Source organism: Medicago sativa, chromosome 4 (genome assembly GCF_051527215.1).
Source record: "Medicago sativa cultivar Bolivia chromosome 4, Bolivia_mono, whole genome shotgun sequence".
Taxonomy (NCBI): Eukaryota; Viridiplantae; Streptophyta; class Magnoliopsida; order Fabales; family Fabaceae; genus Medicago; species Medicago sativa.
The window spans coordinates 31,437,995-31,452,584 of record NC_140752.1 but is presented as its reverse complement, the minus strand read 5'-3'; the positions used below and the strand labels follow the sequence as shown (position 1 = coordinate 31,452,584).

Genomic DNA, 14,590 nt, shown 5'->3' with positions numbered 1-14,590 from the left:
TAATTAACGCAACCTAACTCTCTATTCTTTAATTAGCGTAATTTGACGTCTTTAATGAAAAATAAACTTAGAAATGCATATATACAATTACAACGTTTTACTTTCAGGTGCGATCATACCAGCACTAATGCACCGGATCCCATCAGAACTCCGCAGTTAAGCGTGCTTGGGCGAGAGTAGTACTAGGATGGGTGACCTCCTGGGAAGTCCTTGTGTTGCACCTCTTTTTGCCAAAATTTCGTGTTCTTTGCACCTCTTTTTGCCAAAATTTCGTGTTCTTTTTGTTAATTAGCGTAATTTTACGTCGTTTTTGAAAAATAAACTTCGATTGTATTTCATTTTTTTCGTTAATTAACGCAACCTAACTCTCTATTCTTTAATTAGCGTAATTTGACGTCTTTAATGAAAAATAAACTTAGAAATGCATATATACAATTACAACGCTTTACTTTCAGGTGCGATCATACCAGCACTAATGCACCGGATCCCATCAGAACTCCGCAGTTAAGCGTGCTTGGGCGAGAGTAGTACTAGGATGGGTGACCTCCTGGGAAGTCCTTGTGTTGCACCTCTTTTTGCCAAAATTTCGTGTTCTTTGCACCTCTTTTTGCCAAAATTTCGTGTTCTTTTTGTTAATTAGCGTAATTTTATGTCGTTTTTGAAAAATAAACTTCGATTGTATTTCATTTTTTTCGTTAATTAACGCAACCTAACTCTCTATTCTTTAATTAGCGTAATTTGACGTCTTTAATGAAAAATAAACTTAGAAATGCATATATACAATTACAACGCTTTACTTTCAGGTGCGATCATACCAGCACTAATGCACCGGATCCCATCAGAACTCCGCAGTTAAGCGTGCTTGGGCGAGAGTAGTACTAGGATGGGTGACCTCCTGGGAAGTCCTTGTGTTGCACCTCTTTTTGCCAAAATTTCGTGTTCTTTGCACCTCTTTTTGCCAAAATTTCGTGTTCTTTTTGTTAATTAGCGTAATTTTACGTCGTTTTTGAAAAATAAACTTCGATTGTATTTCATTTTTTTCGTTAATTAACGCAACCTAACTCTCTATTCTTTAATTAGCGTAATTTGACGTCTTTAATGAAAAATAAACTTAGAAATGCATATATACAATTACAACGCTTTACTTTCAGGTGCGATCATACCAGCACTAATGCACCGGATCCCATCAGAACTCCGCAGTTAAGCGTGCTTGGGCGAGAGTAGTACTAGGATGGGTGACCTCCTGGGAAGTCCTTGTGTTGCACCTCTTTTTGCCAAAATTTCGTGTTCTTTGCACCTCTTTTTGCCAAAATTTCGTGTTCTTTGCACCTCTTTTTGCCAAAATTTCGTGTTCTTTTTGTTAATTAGCGTAATTTTACGTCGTTTTTGAAAAATAAACTTCGATTGTATTTCATTTTTTTCGTTAATTAACGCAACCTAACTCTCTATTCTTTAATTAGCGTAATTTGACGTCTTTAATGAAAAATAAACTTAGAAATGCATATATACAATTACAACGCTTTACTTTCAGGTGCGATCATACCAGCACTAATGCACCGGATCCCATCAGAACTCCGCAGTTAAGCGTGCTTGGGCGAGAGTAGTACTAGGATGGGTGACCTCCTGGGAAGTCCTTGTGTTGCACCTCTTTTTGCCAAAATTTCGTGTTCTTTGCACCTCTTTTTGCCAAAATTTCGTGTTCTTTTTGTTAATTAGCGTAATTTTACGTCGTTTTTGAAAAATAAACTTCGATTGTATTTCATTTTTTTCGTTAATTAACGCAACCTAACTCTCTATTCTTTAATTAGCGTAATTTGACGTCTTTAATGAAAAATAAACTTAGAAATGCATATATACAATTACAACGCTTTACTTTCAGGTGCGATCATACCAGCACTAATGCACCGGATCCCATCAGAACTCCGCAGTTAAGCGTGCTTGGGCGAGAGTAGTACTAGGATGGGTGACCTCCTGGGAAGTCCTTGTGTTGCACCTCTTTTTGCCAAAATTTCGTGTTCTTTGCACCTCTTTTTGCCAAAATTTCGTGTTCTTTTTGTTAATTAGCGTAATTTTACGTCGTTTTTGAAAAATAAACTTCGATTGTATTTCATTTTTTTCGTTAATTAACGCAACCTAACTCTCTATTCTTTAATTAGCGTAATTTGACGTCTTTAATGAAAAATAAACTTAGAAATGCATATATACAATTACAACGCTTTACTTTCAGGTGCGATCATACCAGCACTAATGCACCGGATCCCATCAGAACTCCGCAGTTAAGCGTGCTTGGGCGAGAGTAGTACTAGGATGGGTGACCTCCTGGGAAGTCCTTGTGTTGCACCTCTTTTTGCCAAAATTTCGTGTTCTTTGCACCTCTTTTTGCCAAAATTTCGTGTTCTTTTTGTTAATTAGCGTAATTTTACGTCGTTTTTGAAAAATAAACTTCGATTGTATTTCATTTTTTTCGTTAATTAACGCAACCTAACTCTCTATTCTTTAATTAGCGTAATTTGACGTCTTTAATGAAAAATAAACTTAGAAATGCATATATACAATTACAACGCTTTACTTTCAGGTGCGATCATACCAGCACTAATGCACCGGATCCCATCAGAACTCCGCAGTTAAGCGTGCTTGGGCGAGAGTAGTACTAGGATGGGTGACCTCCTGGGAAGTCCTTGTGTTGCACCTCTTTTTGCCAAAATTTCGTGTTCTTTGCACCTCTTTTTGCCAAAATTTCGTGTTCTTTTTGTTAATTAGCGTAATTTTACGTCGTTTTTGAAAAATAAACTTCGATTGTATTTCATTTTTTTCGTTAATTAACGCAACCTAACTCTCTATTCTTTAATTAGCGTAATTTGACGTCTTTAATGAAAAATAAACTTAGAAATGCATATATACAATTACAACGCTTTACTTTCAGGTGCGATCATACCAGCACTAATGCACCGGATCCCATCAGAACTCCGCAGTTAAGCGTGCTTGGGCGAGAGTAGTACTAGGATGGGTGACCTCCTGGGAAGTCCTTGTGTTGCACCTCTTTTTGCCAAAATTTCGTGTTCTTTGCACCTCTTTTTGCCAAAATTTCGTGTTCTTTTTGTTAATTAGCGTAATTTTACGTCGTTTTTGAAAAATAAACTTCGATTGTATTTCATTTTTTTCGTTAATTAACGCAACCTAACTCTCTATTCTTTAATTAGCGTAATTTGACGTCTTTAATGAAAAATAAACTTAGAAATGCATATATACAATTACAACGCTTTACTTTCAGGTGCGATCATACCAGCACTAATGCACCGGATCCCATCAGAACTCCGCAGTTAAGCGTGCTTGGGCGAGAGTAGTACTAGGATGGGTGACCTCCTGGGAAGTCCTTGTGTTGCACCTCTTTTTGCCAAAATTTCGTGTTCTTTGCACCTCTTTTTGCCAAAATTTCGTGTTCTTTTTGTTAATTAGCGTAATTTTACGTCGTTTTTGAAAAATAAACTTCGATTGTATTTCATTTTTTTCGTTAATTAACGCAACCTAACTCTCTATTCTTTAATTAGCGTAATTTGACGTCTTTAATGAAAAATAAACTTAGAAATGCATATATACAATTACAACGCTTTACTTTCAGGTGCGATCATACCAGCACTAATGCACCGGATCCCATCAGAACTCCGCAGTTAAGCGTGCTTGGGCGAGAGTAGTACTAGGATGGGTGACCTCCTGGGAAGTCCTTGTGTTGCACCTCTTTTTGCCAAAATTTCGTGTTCTTTGCACCTCTTTTTGCCAAAATTTCGTGTTCTTTTTGTTAATTAGCGTAATTTTACGTCGTTTTTGAAAAATAAACTTCGATTGTATTTCATTTTTTTCGTTAATTAACGCAACCTAACTCTCTATTCTTTAATTAGCGTAATTTGACGTCTTTAATGAAAAATAAACTTAGAAATGCATATATACAATTACAACGCTTTACTTTCAGGTGCGATCATACCAGCACTAATGCACCGGATCCCATCAGAACTCCGCAGTTAAGCGTGCTTGGGCGAGAGTAGTACTAGGATGGGTGACCTCCTGGGAAGTCCTTGTGTTGCACCTCTTTTTGCCAAAATTTCGTGTTCTTTGCACCTCTTTTTGCCAAAATTTCGTGTTCTTTTTGTTAATTAGCGTAATTTTACGTCGTTTTTGAAAAATAAACTTCGATTGTATTTCATTTTTTTCGTTAATTAACGCAACCTAACTCTCTATTCTTTAATTAGCGTAATTTGACGTCTTTAATGAAAAATAAACTTAGAAATGCATATATACAATTACAACGCTTTACTTTCAGGTGCGATCATACCAGCACTAATGCACCGGATCCCATCAGAACTCCGCAGTTAAGCGTGCTTGGGCGAGAGTAGTACTAGGATGGGTGACCTCCTGGGAAGTCCTTGTGTTGCACCTCTTTTTGCCAAAATTTCGTGTTCTTTGCACCTCTTTTTGCCAAAATTTCGTGTTCTTTTTGTTAATTAGCGTAATTTTACGTCGTTTTTGAAAAATAAACTTCGATTGTATTTCATTTTTTTCGTTAATTAACGCAACCTAACTCTCTATTCTTTAATTAGCGTAATTTGACGTCTTTAATGAAAAATAAACTTAGAAATGCATATATACAATTACAACGCTTTACTTTCAGGTGCGATCATACCAGCACTAATGCACCGGATCCCATCAGAACTCCGCAGTTAAGCGTGCTTGGGCGAGAGTAGTACTAGGATGGGTGACCTCCTGGGAAGTCCTTGTGTTGCACCTCTTTTTGCCAAAATTTCGTGTTCTTTGCACCTCTTTTTGCCAAAATTTCGTGTTCTTTTTGTTAATTAGCGTAATTTTACGTCGTTTTTGAAAAATAAACTTCGATTGTATTTCATTTTTTTCGTTAATTAACGCAACCTAACTCTCTATTCTTTAATTAGCGTAATTTGACGTCTTTAATGAAAAATAAACTTAGAAATGCATATATACAATTACAACGCTTTACTTTCTGGTGCGATCATACCAGCACTAATGCACCGGATCCCATCAGAACTCCGCAGTTAAGCGTGCTTGGGCGAGAGTAGTACTAGGATGGGTGACCTCCTGGGAAGTCCTTGTGTTGCACCTCTTTTTGCCAAAATTTCGTGTTCTTTGCACCTCTTTTTGCCAAAATTTCGTGTTCTTTTTGTTAATTAGCGTAATTTTACGTCGTTTTTGAAAAATAAACTTCGATTGTATTTCATTTTTTTCGTTAATTAACGCAACCTAACTCTCTATTCTTTAATTAGCGTAATTTGACGTCTTTAATGAAAAATAAACTTAGAAATGCATATATACAATTACAACGCTTTACTTTCAGGTGCGATCATACCAGCACTAATGCACCGGATCCCATCAGAACTCCGCAGTTAAGCGTGCTTGGGCGAGAGTAGTACTAGGATGGGTGACCTCCTGGGAAGTCCTTGTGTTGCACCTCTTTTTGCCAAAATTTCGTGTTCTTTGCACCTCTTTTTGCCAAAATTTCGTGTTCTTTTTGTTAATTAGCGTAATTTTACGTCGTTTTTGAAAAATAAACTTCGATTGTATTTCATTTTTTTCGTTAATTAACGCAACCTAACTCTCTATTCTTTAATTAGCGTAATTTGACGTCTTTAATGAAAAATAAACTTAGAAATGCATATATACAATTACAACGCTTTACTTTCAGGTGCGATCATACCAGCACTAATGCACCGGATCCCATCAGAACTCCGCAGTTAAGCGTGCTTGGGCGAGAGTAGTACTAGGATGGGTGACCTCCTGGGAAGTCCTTGTGTTGCACCTCTTTTTGCCAAAATTTCGTGTTCTTTGCACCTCTTTTTGCCAAAATTTCGTGTTCTTTTTGTTAATTAGCGTAATTTTACGTCGTTTTTGAAAAATAAACTTCGATTGTATTTCATTTTTTTCGTTAATTAACGCAACCTAACTCTCTATTCTTTAATTAGCGTAATTTGACGTCTTTAATGAAAAATAAACTTAGAAATGCATATATACAATTACAACGCTTTACTTTCAGGTGCGATCATACCAGCACTAATGCACCGGATCCCATCAGAACTCCGCAGTTAAGCGTGCTTGGGCGAGAGTAGTACTAGGATGGGTGACCTCCTGGGAAGTCCTTGTGTTGCACCTCTTTTTGCCAAAATTTCGTGTTCTTTGCACCTCTTTTTGCCAAAATTTCGTGTTCTTTTTGTTAATTAGCGTAATTTTACGTCGTTTTTGAAAAATAAACTTCGATTGTATTTCATTTTTTTCGTTAATTAACGCAACCTAACTCTCTATTCTTTAATTAGCGTAATTTGACGTCTTTAATGAAAAATAAACTTAGAAATGCATATATACAATTACAACGCTTTACTTTCAGGTGCGATCATACCAGCACTAATGCACCGGATCCCATCAGAACTCCGCAGTTAAGCGTGCTTGGGCGAGAGTAGTACTAGGATGGGTGACCTCCTGGGAAGTCCTTGTGTTGCACCTCTTTTTGCCAAAATTTCGTGTTCTTTGCACCTCTTTTTGCCAAAATTTCGTGTTCTTTTTGTTAATTAGCGTAATTTTACGTCGTTTTTGAAAAATAAACTTCGATTGTATTTCATTTTTTTCGTTAATTAACGCAACCTAACTCTCTATTCTTTAATTAGCGTAATTTGACGTCTTTAATGAAAAATAAACTTAGAAATGCATATATACAATTACAACGCTTTACTTTCAGGTGCGATCATACCAGCACTAATGCACCGGATCCCATCAGAACTCCGCAGTTAAGCGTGCTTGGGCGAGAGTAGTACTAGGATGGGTGACCTCCTGGGAAGTCCTTGTGTTGCACCTCTTTTTGCCAAAATTTCGTGTTCTTTGCACCTCTTTTTGCCAAAATTTCGTGTTCTTTTTGTTAATTAGCGTAATTTTACGTCGTTTTTGAAAAATAAACTTCGATTGTATTTCATTTTTTTCGTTAATTAACGCAACCTAACTCTCTATTCTTTAATTAGCGTAATTTGACGTCTTTAATGAAAAATAAACTTAGAAATGCATATATACAATTACAACGCTTTACTTTCAGGTGCGATCATACCAGCACTAATGCACCGGATCCCATCAGAACTCCGCAGTTAAGCGTGCTTGGGCGAGAGTAGTACTAGGATGGGTGACCTCCTGGGAAGTCCTTGTGTTGCACCTCTTTTTGCCAAAATTTCGTGTTCTTTGCACCTCTTTTTGCCAAAATTTCGTGTTCTTTTTGTTAATTAGCGTAATTTTACGTCGTTTTTGAAAAATAAACTTCGATTGTATTTCATTTTTTTCGTTAATTAACGCAACCTAACTCTCTATTCTTTAATTAGCGTAATTTGACGTCTTTAATGAAAAATAAACTTAGAAATGCATATATACAATTACAACGCTTTACTTTCAGGTGCGATCATACCAGCACTAATGCACCGGATCCCATCAGAACTCCGCAGTTAAGCGTGCTTGGGCGAGAGTAGTACTAGGATGGGTGACCTCCTGGGAAGTCCTTGTGTTGCACCTCTTTTTGCCAAAATTTCGTGTTCTTTGCACCTCTTTTTGCCAAAATTTCGTGTTCTTTTTGTTAATTAGCGTAATTTTACGTCGTTTTTGAAAAATAAACTTCGATTGTATTTCATTTTTTTCGTTAATTAACGCAACCTAACTCTCTATTCTTTAATTAGCGTAATTTGACGTCTTTAATGAAAAATAAACTTAGAAATGCATATATACAATTACAACGCTTTACTTTCAGGTGCGATCATACCAGCACTAATGCACCGGATCCCATCAGAACTCCGCAGTTAAGCGTGCTTGGGCGAGAGTAGTACTAGGATGGGTGACCTCCTGGGAAGTCCTTGTGTTGCACCTCTTTTTGCCAAAATTTCGTGTTCTTTGCACCTCTTTTTGCCAAAATTTCGTGTTCTTTTTGTTAATTAGCGTAATTTTACGTCGTTTTTGAAAAATAAACTTCGATTGTATTTCATTTTTTTCGTTAATTAACGCAACCTAACTCTCTATTCTTTAATTAGCGTAATTTGACGTCTTTAATGAAAAATAAACTTAGAAATGCATATATACAATTACAACGCTTTACTTTCAGGTGCGATCATACCAGCACTAATGCACCGGATCCCATCAGAACTCCGCAGTTAAGCGTGCTTGGGCGAGAGTAGTACTAGGATGGGTGACCTCCTGGGAAGTCCTTGTGTTGCACCTCTTTTTGCCAAAATTTCGTGTTCTTTGCACCTCTTTTTGCCAAAATTTCGTGTTCTTTTTGTTAATTAGCGTAATTTTACGTCGTTTTTGAAAAATAAACTTCGATTGTATTTCATTTTTTTCGTTAATTAACGCAACCTAACACTCTATTCTTTAATTAGCGTAATTTGACGTCTTTAATGAAAAATAAACTTAGAAATGCATATATACAATTACAATGCTTTACTTTCAGGTGCGATCATACCAGCACTAATGCACCGGATCCCATCAGAACTCCGCAGTTAAGCGTGCTTGGGCGAGAGTAGTACTAGGATGGGTGACCTCCTGGGAAGTCCTTGTGTTGCACCTCTTTTTGCCAAAATTTCGTGTTCTTTGCACCTCTTTTTGCCAAAATTTCGTGTTCTTTTTGTTAATTAGCGTAATTTTACGTCGTTTTTGAAAAATAAACTTCGATTGTATTTCATTTTTTTCGTTAATTAACGCAACCTAACTCTCTATTCTTTAATTAGCGTAATTTGACGTCTTTAATGAAAAATAAACTTAGAAATGCATATATACAATTACAACGCTTTACTTTCAGGTGCGATCATACCAGCACTAATGCACCGGATCCCATCAGAACTCCGCAGTTAAGCGTGCTTGGGCGAGAGTAGTACTAGGATGGGTGACCTCCTGGGAAGTCCTTGTGTTGCACCTCTTTTTGCCAAAATTTCGTGTTCTTTGCACCTCTTTTTGCCAAAATTTCATGTTCTTTTTGTTAATTAGCGTAATTTTACGTCGTTTTTGAAAAATAAACTTCGATTGTATTTCATTTTTTTCGTTAATTAACGCAACCTAACTCTCTATTCTTTAATTAGCGTAATTTGACGTCTTTAATGAAAAATAAACTTAGAAATGCATATATACAATTACAACGCTTTACTTTCAGGTGCGATCATACCAGCACTAATGCACCGGATCCCATCAGAACTCCGCAGTTAAGCGTGCTTGGGCGAGAGTAGTACTGGGATGGGTGACCTCCTGGGAAGTCCTTGTGTTGCACCTCTTTTTGCCAAAATTTCGTGTTCTTTGCACCTCTTTTTGCCAAAATTTCGTGTTCTTTTTGTTAATTAGCGTAATTTTACGTCGTTTTTGAAAAATAAACTTCGATTGTATTTCATTTTTTTCGTTAATTAACGCAACCTAACACTCTATTCTTTAATTAGCGTAATTTGACGTCTTTAATGAAAAATAAACTTAGAAATGCATATATACAATTACAACGCTTTACTTTCAGGTGCGATCATACCAGCACTAATGCACCGGATCCCATCAGAACTCCGCAGTTAAGCGTGCTTGGGCGAGAGTAGTACTAGGATGGGTGACCTCCTGGGAAGTCCTTGTGTTGCACCTCTTTTTGCCAAAATTTCGTGTTCTTTGCACCTCTTTTTGCCAAAATTTCGTGTTCTTTTTGTTAATTAGCGTAATTTTACGTCGTTTTTGAAAAATAAACTTCGATTGTATTTCATTTTTTTCGTTAATTAACGCAACCTAACTCTCTATTCTTTAATTAGCGTAATTTGACGTCTTTAATGAAAAATAAACTTAGAAATGCATATATACAATTACAACGCTTTACTTTCAGGTGCGATCATACCAGCACTAATGCACCGGATCCCATCAGAACTCCGCAGTTAAGCGTGCTTGGGCGAGAGTAGTACTAGGATGGGTGACCTCCTGGGAAGTCCTTGTGTTGCACCTCTTTTTGCCAAAATTTCGTGTTCTTTGCACCTCTTTTTGCCAAAATTTCGTGTTCTTTTTGTTAATTAGCGTAATTTTACGTCGTTTTTGAAAAATAAACTTCGATTGTATTTCATTTTTTTCGTTAATTAACGCAACCTAACTCTCTATTCTTTAATTAGCGTAATTTGACGTCTTTAATGAAAAATAAACTTAGAAATGCATATATACAATTACAACGCTTTACTTTCAGGTGCGATCATACCAGCACTAATGCACCGGATCCCATCAGAACTCCGCAGTTAAGCGTGCTTGGGCGAGAGTAGTACTAGGATGGGTGACCTCCTGGGAAGTCCTTGTGTTGCACCTCTTTTTGCCAAAATTTCGTGTTCTTTGCACCTCTTTTTGCCAAAATTTCGTGTTCTTTTTGTTAATTAGCGTAATTTTACGTCGTTTTTGAAAAATAAACTTCGATTGTATTTCATTTTTTTCGTTAATTAACGCAACCTAACTCTCTATTCTTTAATTAGCGTAATTTGACGTCTTTAATGAAAAATAAACTTAGAAATGCATATATACAATTACAACGCTTTACCTTCAGGTGCGATCATACCAGCACTAATGCACCGGATCCCATCAGAACTCCGCAGTTAAGCGTGCTTGGGCGAGAGTAGTACTAGGATGGGTGACCTCCTGGGAAGTCCTTGTGTTGCACCTCTTTTTGCCAAAATTTCGTGTTCTTTGCACCTCTTTTTGCCAAAATTTCGTGTTCTTTTTGTTAATTAGCGTAATTTTACGTCGTTTTTGAAAAATAAACTTCGATTGTATTTCATTTTTTTCGTTAATTAACGCAACCTAACTCTCTATTCTTTAATTAGCGTAATTTGACGTCTTTAATGAAAAATAAACTTAGAAATGCATATATACAATTACAACGCTTTACTTTCAGGTGCGATCATACCAGCACTAATGCACCGGATCCCATCAGAACTCCGCAGTTAAGCGTGCTTGGGCGAGAGTAGTACTAGGATGGGTGACCTCCTGGGAAGTCCTTGTGTTGCACCTCTTTTTGCCAAAATTTCGTGTTCTTTGCACCTCTTTTTGCCAAAATTTCGTGTTCTTTTTGTTAATTAGCGTAATTTTACGTCGTTTTTGAAAAATAAACTTCGATTGTATTTCATTTTTTTCGTTAATTAACGCAACCTAACTCTCTATTCTTTAATTAGCGTAATTTGACGTCTTTAATGAAAAATAAACTTAGAAATGCATATATACAATTACAACGCTTTACTTTCAGGTGCGATCATACCAGCACTAATGCACCGGATCCCATCAGAACTCCGCAGTTAAGCGTGCTTGGGCGAGAGTAGTACTAGGATGGGTGACCTCCTGGGAAGTCCTTGTGTTGCACCTCTTTTTGCCAAAATTTCGTGTTCTTTGCACCTCTTTTTGCCAAAATTTCGTGTTCTTTTTGTTAATTAGCGTAATTTTACGTCGTTTTTGAAAAATAAACTTCGATTGTATTTCATTTTTTTCGTTAATTAACGCAACCTAACTCTCTATTCTTTAATTAGCGTAATTTGACGTCTTTAATGAAAAATAAACTTAGAAATGCATATATACAATTACAACGCTTTACTTTCAGGTGCGATCATACCAGCACTAATGCACCGGATCCCATCAGAACTCCGCAGTTAAGCGTGCTTGGGCGAGAGTAGTACTAGGATGGGTGACCTCCTGGGAAGTCCTTGTGTTGCACCTCTTTTTGCCAAAATTTCGTGTTCTTTGCACCTCTTTTTGCCAAAATTTCGTGTTCTTTTTGTTAATTAGCGTAATTTTACGTCGTTTTTGAAAAATAAACTTCGATTGTATTTCATTTTTTTCGTTAATTAACGCAACCTAACTCTCTATTCTTTAATTAGCGTAATTTGACGTCTTTAATGAAAAATAAACTTAGAAATGCATATATACAATTACAACGCTTTACTTTCAGGTGCGATCATACCAGCACTAATGCACCGGATCCCATCAGAACTCCGCAGTTAAGCGTGCTTGGGCGAGAGTAGTACTAGGATGGGTGACCTCCTGGGAAGTCCTTGTGTTGCACCTCTTTTTGCCAAAATTTCGTGTTCTTTGCACCTCTTTTTGCCAAAATTTCGTGTTCTTTTTGTTAATTAGCGTAATTTTACGTCGTTTTTGAAAAATAAACTTCGATTGTATTTCATTTTTTTCGTTAATTAACGCAACCTAACTCTCTATTCTTTAATTAGCGTAATTTGACGTCTTTAATGAAAAATAAACTTAGAAATGCATATATACAATTACAACGCTTTACTTTCAGGTGCGATCATACCAGCACTAATGCACCGGATCCCATCAGAACTCCGCAGTTAAGCGTGCTTGGGCGAGAGTAGTACTAGGATGGGTGACCTCCTGGGAAGTCCTTGTGTTGCACCTCTTTTTGCCAAAATTTCGTGTTCTTTGCACCTCTTTTTGCCAAAATTTCGTGTTCTTTTTGTTAATTAGCGTAATTTTACGTCGTTTTTGAAAAATAAACTTCGATTGTATTTCATTTTTTTCGTTAATTAACGCAACCTAACTCTCTATTCTTTAATTAGCGTAATTTGACGTCTTTAATGAAAAATAAACTTAGAAATGCATATATACAATTACAACGCTTTACTTTCAGGTGCGATCATACCAGCACTAATGCACCGGATCCCATCAGAACTCCGCAGTTAAGCGTGCTTGGGCGAGAGTAGTACTAGGATGGGTGACCTCCTGGGAAGTCCTTGTGTTGCACCTCTTTTTGCCAAAATTTCGTGTTCTTTGCACCTCTTTTTGCCAAAATTTCGTGTTCTTTTTGTTAATTAGCGTAATTTTACGTCGTTTTTGAAAAATAAACTTCGATTGTATTTCATTTTTTTCGTTAATTAACGCAACCTAACTCTCTATTCTTTAATTAGCGTAATTTGACGTCTTTAATGAAAAATAAACTTAGAAATGCATATATACAATTACAACGCTTTACTTTCAGGTGCGATCATACCAGCACTAATGCACCGGATCCCATCAGAACTCCGCAGTTAAGCGTGCTTGGGCGAGAGTAGTACTAGGATGGGTGACCTCCTGGGAAGTCCTTGTGTTGCACCTCTTTTTGCCAAAATTTCGTGTTCTTTGCACCTCTTTTTGCCAAAATTTCGTGTTCTTTTTGTTAATTAGCGTAATTTTACGTCGTTTTTGAAAAATAAACTTCGATTGTATTTCATTTTTTTCGTTAATTAACGCAACCTAACTCTCTATTCTTTAATTAGCGTAATTTGACGTCTTTAATGAAAAATAAACTTAGAAATGCATATATACAATTACAACGCTTTACTTTCAGGTGCGATCATACCAGCACTAATGCATCGGATCCCATCAGAACTCCGCAGTTAAGCGTGCTTGGGCGAGAGTAGTACTAGGATGGGTGACCTCCTGGGAAGTCCTTGTGTTGCACCTCTTTTTGCCAAAATTTCGTGTTCTTTGCACCTCTTTTTGCCAAAATTTCGTGTTCTTTTTGTTAATTAGCGTAATTTTACGTCGTTTTTGAAAAATAAACTTCGATTGTATTTCATTTTTTTCGTTAATTAACGCAACCTAACTCTCTATTCTTTAATTAGCGTAATTTGACGTCTTTAATGAAAAATAAACTTAGAAATGCATATATACAATTACAACGCTTTACTTTCAGGTGCGATCATACCAGCACTAATGCACCGGATCCCATCAGAACTCCGCAGTTAAGCGTGCTTGGGCGAGAGTAGTACTAGGATGGGTGACCTCCTGGGAAGTCCTTGTGTTGCACCTCTTTTTGCCAAAATTTCGTGTTCTTTGCACCTCTTTTTGCCAAAATTTCGTGTTCTTTTTGTTAATTAGCGTAATTTTACGTCGTTTTTGAAAAATAAACTTCGATTGTATTTCATTTTTTTCGTTAATTAACGCAACCTAACACTCTATTCTTTAATTAGCGTAATTTGACGTCTTTAATGAAAAATAAACTTAGAAATGCATATATACAATTACAACGCTTTACTTTCAGGTGCGATCATACCAGCACTAATGCACCGGATCCCATCAGAACTCCGCAGTTAAGCGTGCTTGGGCGAGAGTAGTACTAGGATGGGTGACCTCCTGGGAAGTCCTTGTGTTGCACCTCTTTTTGCCAAAATTTCGTGTTCTTTGCACCTCTTTTTGCCAAAATTTCGTGTTCTTTTTGTTAATTAGCGTAATTTTACGTCGTTTTTGAAAAATAAACTTCGATTGTATTTCATTTTTTTCGTTAATTAACGCAACCTAACTCTCTATTCTTTAATTAGCGTAATTTGACGTCTTTAATGAAAAATAAACTTAGAAATGCATATATACAATTACAACGCTTTACTTTCAGGTGCGATCATACCAGCACTAATGCACCGGATCCCATCAGAACTCCGCAGTTAAGCGTGCTTGGGCGAGAGTAGTACTAGGATGGGTGACCTCCTGGGAAGTCCTTGTGTTGCACCTCTTTTTGCCAAAATTTCGTGTTCTTTGCACCTCTTTTTGCCAAAATTTCGTGTTCTTTTTGTTAATT

The 14,590-nt window shown here is 36.8% G+C and overlaps 42 non-coding genes across 42 annotated transcripts; all 42 read left to right on the top strand.

The window, feature by feature from the left end:
* The first annotated feature begins 105 nt into the window (after positions 1 to 105).
* Positions 106 to 224, top strand: LOC146927853 (5S ribosomal RNA). The gene has a single exon (XR_015008926.1). It is a non-coding gene; the product is annotated as a 5S ribosomal RNA (ribosomal RNA).
* A 229-nt stretch (positions 225 to 453) lies between these two features.
* Positions 454 to 572, top strand: LOC146927852 (5S ribosomal RNA). The gene has a single exon (XR_015008915.1). It is a non-coding gene; the product is annotated as a 5S ribosomal RNA (ribosomal RNA).
* Positions 573 to 801: 229 nt separating this feature from the next.
* LOC146927851 (5S ribosomal RNA) lies at positions 802 to 920 on the top strand. Its single transcript, XR_015008904.1, has one exon. It is a non-coding gene; the product is annotated as a 5S ribosomal RNA (ribosomal RNA).
* Positions 921 to 1,149: 229 nt separating this feature from the next.
* LOC146927850 (5S ribosomal RNA) lies at positions 1,150 to 1,268 on the top strand. Its single transcript, XR_015008893.1, has one exon. It is a non-coding gene; the product is annotated as a 5S ribosomal RNA (ribosomal RNA).
* A 261-nt stretch (positions 1,269 to 1,529) lies between these two features.
* Positions 1,530 to 1,648, top strand: LOC146927849 (5S ribosomal RNA). The gene has a single exon (XR_015008882.1). It is a non-coding gene; the product is annotated as a 5S ribosomal RNA (ribosomal RNA).
* A 229-nt stretch (positions 1,649 to 1,877) lies between these two features.
* Positions 1,878 to 1,996, top strand: LOC146927848 (5S ribosomal RNA). The gene has a single exon (XR_015008871.1). It is a non-coding gene; the product is annotated as a 5S ribosomal RNA (ribosomal RNA).
* Positions 1,997 to 2,225: 229 nt separating this feature from the next.
* LOC146927847 (5S ribosomal RNA) lies at positions 2,226 to 2,344 on the top strand. Its single transcript, XR_015008859.1, has one exon. It is a non-coding gene; the product is annotated as a 5S ribosomal RNA (ribosomal RNA).
* Positions 2,345 to 2,573: 229 nt separating this feature from the next.
* Positions 2,574 to 2,692, top strand: LOC146927846 (5S ribosomal RNA). The gene has a single exon (XR_015008848.1). It is a non-coding gene; the product is annotated as a 5S ribosomal RNA (ribosomal RNA).
* A 229-nt stretch (positions 2,693 to 2,921) lies between these two features.
* Positions 2,922 to 3,040, top strand: LOC146927845 (5S ribosomal RNA). Its single transcript, XR_015008837.1, has one exon. It is a non-coding gene; the product is annotated as a 5S ribosomal RNA (ribosomal RNA).
* A 229-nt stretch (positions 3,041 to 3,269) lies between these two features.
* Positions 3,270 to 3,388, top strand: LOC146927844 (5S ribosomal RNA). The gene has a single exon (XR_015008826.1). It is a non-coding gene; the product is annotated as a 5S ribosomal RNA (ribosomal RNA).
* A 229-nt stretch (positions 3,389 to 3,617) lies between these two features.
* LOC146927843 (5S ribosomal RNA) lies at positions 3,618 to 3,736 on the top strand. Its single transcript, XR_015008814.1, has one exon. It is a non-coding gene; the product is annotated as a 5S ribosomal RNA (ribosomal RNA).
* Positions 3,737 to 3,965: 229 nt separating this feature from the next.
* Positions 3,966 to 4,084, top strand: LOC146927842 (5S ribosomal RNA). The gene has a single exon (XR_015008803.1). It is a non-coding gene; the product is annotated as a 5S ribosomal RNA (ribosomal RNA).
* Positions 4,085 to 4,313: 229 nt separating this feature from the next.
* Positions 4,314 to 4,432, top strand: LOC146927841 (5S ribosomal RNA). The gene has a single exon (XR_015008792.1). It is a non-coding gene; the product is annotated as a 5S ribosomal RNA (ribosomal RNA).
* Positions 4,433 to 4,661: 229 nt separating this feature from the next.
* LOC146927840 (5S ribosomal RNA) lies at positions 4,662 to 4,780 on the top strand. The gene has a single exon (XR_015008781.1). It is a non-coding gene; the product is annotated as a 5S ribosomal RNA (ribosomal RNA).
* Positions 4,781 to 5,009: 229 nt separating this feature from the next.
* Positions 5,010 to 5,128, top strand: LOC146927839 (5S ribosomal RNA). Its single transcript, XR_015008850.1, has one exon. It is a non-coding gene; the product is annotated as a 5S ribosomal RNA (ribosomal RNA).
* Positions 5,129 to 5,357: 229 nt separating this feature from the next.
* LOC146927838 (5S ribosomal RNA) lies at positions 5,358 to 5,476 on the top strand. The gene has a single exon (XR_015008770.1). It is a non-coding gene; the product is annotated as a 5S ribosomal RNA (ribosomal RNA).
* Positions 5,477 to 5,705: 229 nt separating this feature from the next.
* On the top strand, positions 5,706 to 5,824 carry LOC146927837 (5S ribosomal RNA). Its single transcript, XR_015008759.1, has one exon. It is a non-coding gene; the product is annotated as a 5S ribosomal RNA (ribosomal RNA).
* Positions 5,825 to 6,053: 229 nt separating this feature from the next.
* Positions 6,054 to 6,172, top strand: LOC146927836 (5S ribosomal RNA). The gene has a single exon (XR_015008746.1). It is a non-coding gene; the product is annotated as a 5S ribosomal RNA (ribosomal RNA).
* A 229-nt stretch (positions 6,173 to 6,401) lies between these two features.
* Positions 6,402 to 6,520, top strand: LOC146927835 (5S ribosomal RNA). Its single transcript, XR_015008734.1, has one exon. It is a non-coding gene; the product is annotated as a 5S ribosomal RNA (ribosomal RNA).
* A 229-nt stretch (positions 6,521 to 6,749) lies between these two features.
* LOC146927834 (5S ribosomal RNA) lies at positions 6,750 to 6,868 on the top strand. Its single transcript, XR_015008723.1, has one exon. It is a non-coding gene; the product is annotated as a 5S ribosomal RNA (ribosomal RNA).
* Positions 6,869 to 7,097: 229 nt separating this feature from the next.
* LOC146927833 (5S ribosomal RNA) lies at positions 7,098 to 7,216 on the top strand. Its single transcript, XR_015008711.1, has one exon. It is a non-coding gene; the product is annotated as a 5S ribosomal RNA (ribosomal RNA).
* A 229-nt stretch (positions 7,217 to 7,445) lies between these two features.
* LOC146927832 (5S ribosomal RNA) lies at positions 7,446 to 7,564 on the top strand. The gene has a single exon (XR_015008700.1). It is a non-coding gene; the product is annotated as a 5S ribosomal RNA (ribosomal RNA).
* A 229-nt stretch (positions 7,565 to 7,793) lies between these two features.
* Positions 7,794 to 7,912, top strand: LOC146927831 (5S ribosomal RNA). The gene has a single exon (XR_015008689.1). It is a non-coding gene; the product is annotated as a 5S ribosomal RNA (ribosomal RNA).
* A 229-nt stretch (positions 7,913 to 8,141) lies between these two features.
* On the top strand, positions 8,142 to 8,260 carry LOC146927830 (5S ribosomal RNA). The gene has a single exon (XR_015008678.1). It is a non-coding gene; the product is annotated as a 5S ribosomal RNA (ribosomal RNA).
* A 229-nt stretch (positions 8,261 to 8,489) lies between these two features.
* On the top strand, positions 8,490 to 8,608 carry LOC146927829 (5S ribosomal RNA). The gene has a single exon (XR_015008666.1). It is a non-coding gene; the product is annotated as a 5S ribosomal RNA (ribosomal RNA).
* A 229-nt stretch (positions 8,609 to 8,837) lies between these two features.
* LOC146927828 (5S ribosomal RNA) lies at positions 8,838 to 8,956 on the top strand. The gene has a single exon (XR_015008655.1). It is a non-coding gene; the product is annotated as a 5S ribosomal RNA (ribosomal RNA).
* Positions 8,957 to 9,185: 229 nt separating this feature from the next.
* LOC146927827 (5S ribosomal RNA) lies at positions 9,186 to 9,304 on the top strand. The gene has a single exon (XR_015009381.1). It is a non-coding gene; the product is annotated as a 5S ribosomal RNA (ribosomal RNA).
* Positions 9,305 to 9,533: 229 nt separating this feature from the next.
* LOC146927826 (5S ribosomal RNA) lies at positions 9,534 to 9,652 on the top strand. Its single transcript, XR_015008644.1, has one exon. It is a non-coding gene; the product is annotated as a 5S ribosomal RNA (ribosomal RNA).
* A 229-nt stretch (positions 9,653 to 9,881) lies between these two features.
* Positions 9,882 to 10,000, top strand: LOC146927825 (5S ribosomal RNA). The gene has a single exon (XR_015008632.1). It is a non-coding gene; the product is annotated as a 5S ribosomal RNA (ribosomal RNA).
* A 229-nt stretch (positions 10,001 to 10,229) lies between these two features.
* LOC146927824 (5S ribosomal RNA) lies at positions 10,230 to 10,348 on the top strand. Its single transcript, XR_015008621.1, has one exon. It is a non-coding gene; the product is annotated as a 5S ribosomal RNA (ribosomal RNA).
* A 229-nt stretch (positions 10,349 to 10,577) lies between these two features.
* LOC146927823 (5S ribosomal RNA) lies at positions 10,578 to 10,696 on the top strand. The gene has a single exon (XR_015008610.1). It is a non-coding gene; the product is annotated as a 5S ribosomal RNA (ribosomal RNA).
* A 229-nt stretch (positions 10,697 to 10,925) lies between these two features.
* On the top strand, positions 10,926 to 11,044 carry LOC146927822 (5S ribosomal RNA). Its single transcript, XR_015008599.1, has one exon. It is a non-coding gene; the product is annotated as a 5S ribosomal RNA (ribosomal RNA).
* Positions 11,045 to 11,273: 229 nt separating this feature from the next.
* LOC146927821 (5S ribosomal RNA) lies at positions 11,274 to 11,392 on the top strand. The gene has a single exon (XR_015008588.1). It is a non-coding gene; the product is annotated as a 5S ribosomal RNA (ribosomal RNA).
* Positions 11,393 to 11,621: 229 nt separating this feature from the next.
* On the top strand, positions 11,622 to 11,740 carry LOC146927820 (5S ribosomal RNA). Its single transcript, XR_015008577.1, has one exon. It is a non-coding gene; the product is annotated as a 5S ribosomal RNA (ribosomal RNA).
* A 229-nt stretch (positions 11,741 to 11,969) lies between these two features.
* Positions 11,970 to 12,088, top strand: LOC146927819 (5S ribosomal RNA). Its single transcript, XR_015008566.1, has one exon. It is a non-coding gene; the product is annotated as a 5S ribosomal RNA (ribosomal RNA).
* A 229-nt stretch (positions 12,089 to 12,317) lies between these two features.
* Positions 12,318 to 12,436, top strand: LOC146927818 (5S ribosomal RNA). The gene has a single exon (XR_015008554.1). It is a non-coding gene; the product is annotated as a 5S ribosomal RNA (ribosomal RNA).
* Positions 12,437 to 12,665: 229 nt separating this feature from the next.
* On the top strand, positions 12,666 to 12,784 carry LOC146927817 (5S ribosomal RNA). Its single transcript, XR_015008543.1, has one exon. It is a non-coding gene; the product is annotated as a 5S ribosomal RNA (ribosomal RNA).
* A 229-nt stretch (positions 12,785 to 13,013) lies between these two features.
* Positions 13,014 to 13,132, top strand: LOC146927816 (5S ribosomal RNA). The gene has a single exon (XR_015008531.1). It is a non-coding gene; the product is annotated as a 5S ribosomal RNA (ribosomal RNA).
* A 229-nt stretch (positions 13,133 to 13,361) lies between these two features.
* LOC146927815 (5S ribosomal RNA) lies at positions 13,362 to 13,480 on the top strand. The gene has a single exon (XR_015008895.1). It is a non-coding gene; the product is annotated as a 5S ribosomal RNA (ribosomal RNA).
* Positions 13,481 to 13,709: 229 nt separating this feature from the next.
* LOC146927814 (5S ribosomal RNA) lies at positions 13,710 to 13,828 on the top strand. Its single transcript, XR_015008519.1, has one exon. It is a non-coding gene; the product is annotated as a 5S ribosomal RNA (ribosomal RNA).
* A 229-nt stretch (positions 13,829 to 14,057) lies between these two features.
* LOC146927813 (5S ribosomal RNA) lies at positions 14,058 to 14,176 on the top strand. The gene has a single exon (XR_015008508.1). It is a non-coding gene; the product is annotated as a 5S ribosomal RNA (ribosomal RNA).
* A 229-nt stretch (positions 14,177 to 14,405) lies between these two features.
* On the top strand, positions 14,406 to 14,524 carry LOC146927812 (5S ribosomal RNA). The gene has a single exon (XR_015008497.1). It is a non-coding gene; the product is annotated as a 5S ribosomal RNA (ribosomal RNA).
* The last annotated feature ends 66 nt before the right edge of the window (positions 14,525 to 14,590 follow it).